We start from the raw sequence: 6,626 nt of genomic DNA, 5'->3' as shown, positions 1-6,626 counted from the left end.
CGGCTGCGGAAAGATCACACGTTCCGTCCGCTTGCCTATGTCGTGGATAACAACGCAACGAACGCACACCACGAGCGAACGATCGTCTACCGATCTCCTCGATCCGAAGTTCATCGGCCTACATCGACGGTGGCTCGATCGAAACGCGCCATTGTTCTATCACCTATGCGGAGGACAGAATTCTTCGGTAGACATAATTGCATCCGTACGGGACCTTTCGATTAATATGTAAATCAAACTGTATTTTATTACTCGGACGACTAACCAACACTTATCCTTTATAAATCAATTTATCTTTAATAAATATAATAGCGCATTTTAATTTTAAAGTTTAAAGTTTCATTTACGGATGGAAATTTTCTGTTGCTATATAAACATAAAATTATAATTATTATTATTATTATTACCCTATAATATATTTTTGCCAATAATCTCGAACGTCAAAATAAACTGAAACGCGGATATTCATCTAATTAGTGTCATTAAAGTGGAAAAAAAGATTAACTTGGATAATATCAATCAGCAATGAACTCTCGAAATGGATATAAAACAGGGAACAAAATCATTGGAGAATCAATTATCTCGCTAAACGATCTATCCACTTCTCATTGTGCATTCGTCTAATGGCGGATAAAGTCTTTAAAACGAAGAAATACGGACACGAGGAACGGTCTAAAACACGGAGCGATTAGAAAGCAGGAAGCATGCTTTTTGTTCGCGAATCTAGACTTATTAATAATTTAGCTGGTTTGCTCGAATGACATAGAACTCACCGATTAATGCTTATCATATTTTAATCGAGCCGTTCGTTTATCCCATACACGAGTTACTTTACGGACGACTAATTGCCCAACCGAGTGACTAACCAACCGGCATATCAATCGATGGATTTACTTTTTTTCTTCTTCCGTTTTCTTCTCTCCTGTTTTCCGTTCTCTGCCCGCGTTACACAAAGCGAGCCATTGGACAGAATGCTGGCAAGGAACGAGGAAGCAATCGAGCGGCCATCGAAGTGAGCAATTACCAATCGTTAGATAATTAACCGCGCTGTTTTATCTTGCAACTTCGATTATTCGAACGGAGGCTTTCGATGCACTTCACAGCCACTTTTATACATCTTGCAAAATCGTTTTACATACTTATTGTCCGTCACTGTACTATTAACACTTTACGATGATATTAGATTCGGTCATAAATGGATCCTGGATGTTCCTATATTGATAGGGAATAAAAAGAAACTTGAATTTTTTTAACAAAGTTTACGAAAGAAATCACATAGCAGTCGAGTATCGCGAATTCGAAAACGATTTTGAAACTTGGAATAAAATTGGATTGGATTCGATCTATATTTCGATTTATTGCGAGAAAAAAGATAAGCAATATTTTAGATAGTTAAAAAAAAAAAAAAAAACGTTATTTCAATTGTCAATATTACAAACACATATTCGGTAACAAAGATAATTATCATTATTCTTATCTTCGATCTACGATCAATCGCAATAAATCAATTGAAATAATTAATTATACATATATAGATACATTACGATACTTTGTTCGAAATTACGTGTTATTATATATAATGTGAATACTGCTTTTATAACCTCGAAACGGTTTGTTTCGGCATTGTTCCAGACGAATCTATTAAATTGTTATATCGCTATCATTTACGACGACGTTTCCCTTTATTAATGTACCTGATCGACATGGAAAGAGATTGGATAAACTAACCTGGATAGAAACGTTCTGTTTTCATGATGGAGAACGAAAACGAAGCTGGATCGACAATGACTTAGCTGCTATATAGTAAGATACGACAGGTATGCGCGGAGAGAGGTGCGCCGAGAAAAATCAGACCGATGGATATAATCCGAAACTTGATTACGCCTTTCGTCGTTTTCCGTTCAGCTGGCTGTTCTCTGCATGGTAAAAACGGAACCCGCATTACCGGCGGACCTCGCTCGCATTCCGAGATCGTAGATTGGTTCACGAATCATTTGTAAACAATATGGCTCGGGACGAAATAATGCGAGATCAATCGGAAAGGTCGTGGACTGAGGAAAAAGTGTTTAAAAGAGAAAGTGATTAGTGTAAAGTTGGATAAAATTCGAAGCAAATTAAAAGAAAAACAGTGGAATCTTTATATTCGTGGTTAATCCATTTTTAAAGAATACAGAATCAATTTTTTCGATAGAAAAATTAATCAAAGAAGGAATAATTGATTTTCAATATCGAATCAGGGCTTAAATAAATAATTCTTAGCTGTAATTTAATTTATGCCATGTGAGTGCAAAAAGATGTTTTTGGCAATTTTAAAGATTTCGTCGCAGTAAGAATTCCAAAGTGATGTAACAATCGAGAATTAAATTTCGAGATGTTTAACTGTGAAATAATTTGGCTAGCGATTCCCAAATCGATCAGCCAATCGAACGCGACCTCAACGAAGGTATTTGGAGAATTCTCGTTCTCGTGGCGACCTTAGAAGGCCTTCTCGTGACTGTGTCGGCTCCCCATAATTTTCTCTCTCGCTTTTATCCTCTCGTATCTACCTGGCCGCTGCCTTTCTGACATTAGAGACCTGCAACGCAATCTGAGAGAACCGAGAGAACAGTTGAACGCGGTCAGTTTTCCCTCCAGATAGGATTTCGCAAGCGCTAAGCTCGGATTCCTATTTCGCCCTGTTGTTCCGTGACCTCTTAATTTTATCGAGTATCGAAAACACGAGGAGTGAACTAAGCGCAATAATAAGCACGTGTTAAATTGCCATGTGCGAAACGCAAACGAGAAACGATACATATCCTTTGCATGATTCGACCTGACTACTTGGTGAATTCTTACGATATGTTCGATTTTGACCTCTATCGTGCCGATCCTTGTGAAACGATACGGGTTTCGCACTTTTGCAGAAAGATAATTCGAGCTTCGATGCGGATACAGTTAGATACAGTGTTTTGAATAGGTTAGGTTAGATTAGCTTAGGTTGAGTAAAATATGTGGATATAAGTAAACGGGTTACACGAGTTGAGAATGTGGGAAAATATTTTTGATTTAAGAAATTTGTAAAATGATAGTCACGATTTCACAAATAATATAGAAAATATTAGATTTCGATATGTATTGTGTATACTCTCTTCTACCAATTACTTATCTTTTCAAGTTACGTATACGTAATTCGAGTTGCTGATTTATCATTCGAACAAAATTTCCTGATGCAAAAAAAATTAAAAAGAAAAAGAAAAAATGGAAACTAGCTACTACTATAGAAGTACATTAGCAACTCGGAAGAATTTTAACGAACTAGTCATCCACGTATTGTTCGTTGGAACGGATTGACCATTCGCTCTCATTCATTTACAAGGGTTATCATTATCTCATCAAGCGAGTAATTACGAGAGAGAGAGAGACAAGAAACGATGAAGATGCAAGTAGGAAGAGGACGAAGGTAAAATGGTCTAACTGTTATCCGACTTAATAACTCGGACGTGTTTAAACGTGGCTTCGTAATGATGGGTTGGCGCGATTGCGCGACATAAACTGGATAAAAGGGTCCTTATTGTTTATCCGAGTAATTATAATCTTAATGAACGAATAATGGTAACGGTGCACGGGATACCGACGAATGGAATGCTCGCAAAAACAGGCTAGCTCGCTTGTCGGACACTCGAATCTATTACATTAAACCTCTACTCATGGGTACGAGGTTAACCTCGTGTCAATTGCGACTGATCTATTAAATCATAAGTGCCTCGCCTTCGTTAATTACCTCGGTCGAGGTCGATGATCAAAGCAACTGTTTTCGTGTTCTTTCATGTGTCAATGTTCAGTTACGTTTTAATTAAATCAAGTTTTAATTCTAGATCGAATAAATTTTAAAATTACGTAACTTATACACGTTTGCTAATTGGACTAAATTAATTGTCAAGTAGAAATTATAATATGAAACGCAAAAAAAAAAAAAAAATTTAAGAAATTTAAGAACCTAACTTGATTTAATCTAATTTAATCATAATTCTAATATCACGAAACTTTGATCTCTCGTAAACCGTGACGCAAAAATATCTGACAGATTATCATTCATTTTAGTACTTTCGATAGCACATATAGATCAATCGCATATAATTAATCGTGTGATAACAGTTATACCATAAATCATGCATATTTAATTCGAGAAGTTCGAGAAGATTGCAAGCTATCTCAAACGTAGAACGTCGATCTGCCATATTCTTTCTACACCTTTGACATTTCACGCATGCGCACTTGATTGTAAATTTTTCGATCTATAATTTACGATTACATATTTCGAATTTTTCTACCGTTCTTGTAAGATACGCGATTCAATTGTGATTTTTTTTTTCTTCTTTTCCTCTGCACTTTTTATTGTTATAAATTTACAGATTACATCTGATTCATCAGCGTGAAGTGCTTAAATACTTCGAACTTTAACGATAAAATTACAATCTTCGTCTTCGATCGGTCTCGTGTCGACGATGTAATATCTACGAAATAAACGCAGATCGCCGTTTAAATCGTCGATGGAAAGAAATAGATGTATTAAGGGATGGTAAAAAAGAGGCATAATTACAAATTTTATCCAGGCTGATATAGTGGAAGATTATAGTCCGCGGTATAGTTAATCTCGGCCTAATCAGGCTATTACTATCATTACAGTCCATTCGATCTTAAGACTAAAAACCGTTTAAAACGGAAAAATGTATTAACGATCCATCCAAAGTTCTCTTAACCAAGGAAATGATATCGATCGCGTGTTAGAATAAATTACTTTTCTTGTTTCGTGTTGAAAATCTCTGCTCTTTTAGGTTAGCTGCCTACTCGAATACTGGTTTCGAAGTGTCTCTGCTTGAAAATGTTTTTGTGTTCACATATATTTTTGAATCCAATTTTTATTATTAAGCGTAATAAATTTCACTTGGATGTTTAACGAGACAGATATTTCAATGAATGGATGAAAATTAACTTCGATCGTAATATTTGAAGATTCACGTATCATTTACGAACAACAAAACACATTTAATAATTATAACCTCGAACAGAGTAAAGTATCAAATTATATTACTACTTTTACATCTAATATTACAAGAAGAGAAATATGACAAATAATCTTGCCCACTTTCTTTCTTTTTCCAGAAAAGTAATTTTAACATTTGTCCAACAATGTCGCGTATAAATGTTTCCATTCCAACAAGATTCTTGAATTAAAAAAAAAAAAAAAAAGGCGAGATTACGGTAAATTATCGAACTCTCTCGTTTTTGTCGAAAATCTTTCCAATTTTCCTCGCGGAAGCTAGAATAATTGGAGAAGAAGGATATTGCGGTTATAAAAACTTGGAGGAAGCGGATCACGATAGAACGAAGGCACGATGGATAAGAAATATAGAGAGAGGAAAGGAGAGATAAAGCGAGTCGAAGCATAAAATGGCTCTCGGTTCTCGAACTTGTCGAGTAATGTATTTCCATTTGCCGACATTGGCACCCAAGCGGCCGGCCCGTTCCAAGCGCAACCGACTCTTATTTATCCGTGGAACCGCGAACCCGCCGACCATGCGAGAGCCAACAAATCAAAATCGACAAAGGGAACTGTCGGCGCTTCGCTCGTGGCCGACGTGGTGAAGAGTGGCCCGAAGAAGAAACATTTGTACGAGTAAATCAACCGGGGAATGGTACGTGCTTCCCGAACAATGGATACCTTGTCGGAGGAGGAGAGGGGGAGGAGGAAGGAGGGAATTCCGCCAAGGAACGAAGCCTAAGAGGCCTGTTTATTTCCGATTGATTAAAGGCGCAAAGCGGAGAGGAGTAGGAAATCGTGTGAAAAATGGAATTGGGATTACAGGTATAAGGTGGATCAAAAGTGGAGAGAAATGGTTGGATGGAATTATGTACAAAGAAATTTTCTTTTTTTTCTTTTCTCTCTTGTTTCTATTCTTTGGCTGTATCTAGCTATTTGATATTCATTTTATATGTTTATTTAAAAAGGATAAATTTAGCAATAAATATAATCTGCTCTCGTTTATATTAATTTCAATCTAAAATCCGTGCAAAAGTTAACAAGAAAAATCACAATTTTGACACTTATTATCTACCTTCAAAATTATTTATATACTCAGTCTAAGTATGCACAAAAGTTAAAAATTAATCTCTACCTATATCTTATTAATTATCAACCAAAAACATTCATGCATCATTAATTTCAGGCTATGATCTGCTACTGTGCAAAAGTTAACAAGAAAAATCACAATTTCGACACTTATTATCGACCATCTACCTTCAAAATTATTTATACACTCAGTCTAAGTATGCACAAAAATTAAAAATTAATCTCTATCTATATCTTATTAATTATCAATCAAAAACATTCATGCACCATTAATTTCAGGCTAAGATCTGCTACTATGCAAAAGTTAACAAGAAAAATCACAATTTCGACACTTATTATCGACCATCTACCTTCAAAATTATTTATACACTCAGTCTAAGTAAGCATAAAAGTTAAAAATTAATCTCTATCTATATCTTATTAATTATCAATCAAAAACATTCATACATCATTAATTTCAGGCTAAGATCTGCTACTATGCAAAAGTTAATAAGAAAAATCACAATTTCGACACTTA

The 6,626-nt window shown here is 35.5% G+C and overlaps 1 long non-coding RNA gene across 1 annotated transcript; it reads left to right on the top strand.

Annotated features, from left to right (window-relative positions):
• Positions 1–6,207: 6,207 nt before the first annotated feature.
• Positions 6,208–6,626, top strand: LOC122714134. The gene is made up of 3 exons (XR_006346582.1): positions 6,208–6,306; positions 6,389–6,488; positions 6,571–6,626. It is a non-coding gene; the product is annotated as an uncharacterized LOC122714134 (long non-coding RNA).

This window comes from Apis laboriosa, unplaced genomic scaffold (assembly GCF_014066325.1).
Source record: "Apis laboriosa isolate Shangri-la unplaced genomic scaffold, ASM1406632v1 scaffold112_cov148, whole genome shotgun sequence".
Classification (NCBI taxonomy): domain Eukaryota; kingdom Metazoa; phylum Arthropoda; class Insecta; order Hymenoptera; family Apidae; genus Apis; species Apis laboriosa.
Note: the sequence above shows the minus strand (reverse complement) of the source record. Positions and strands in the feature narration are given on the sequence as shown.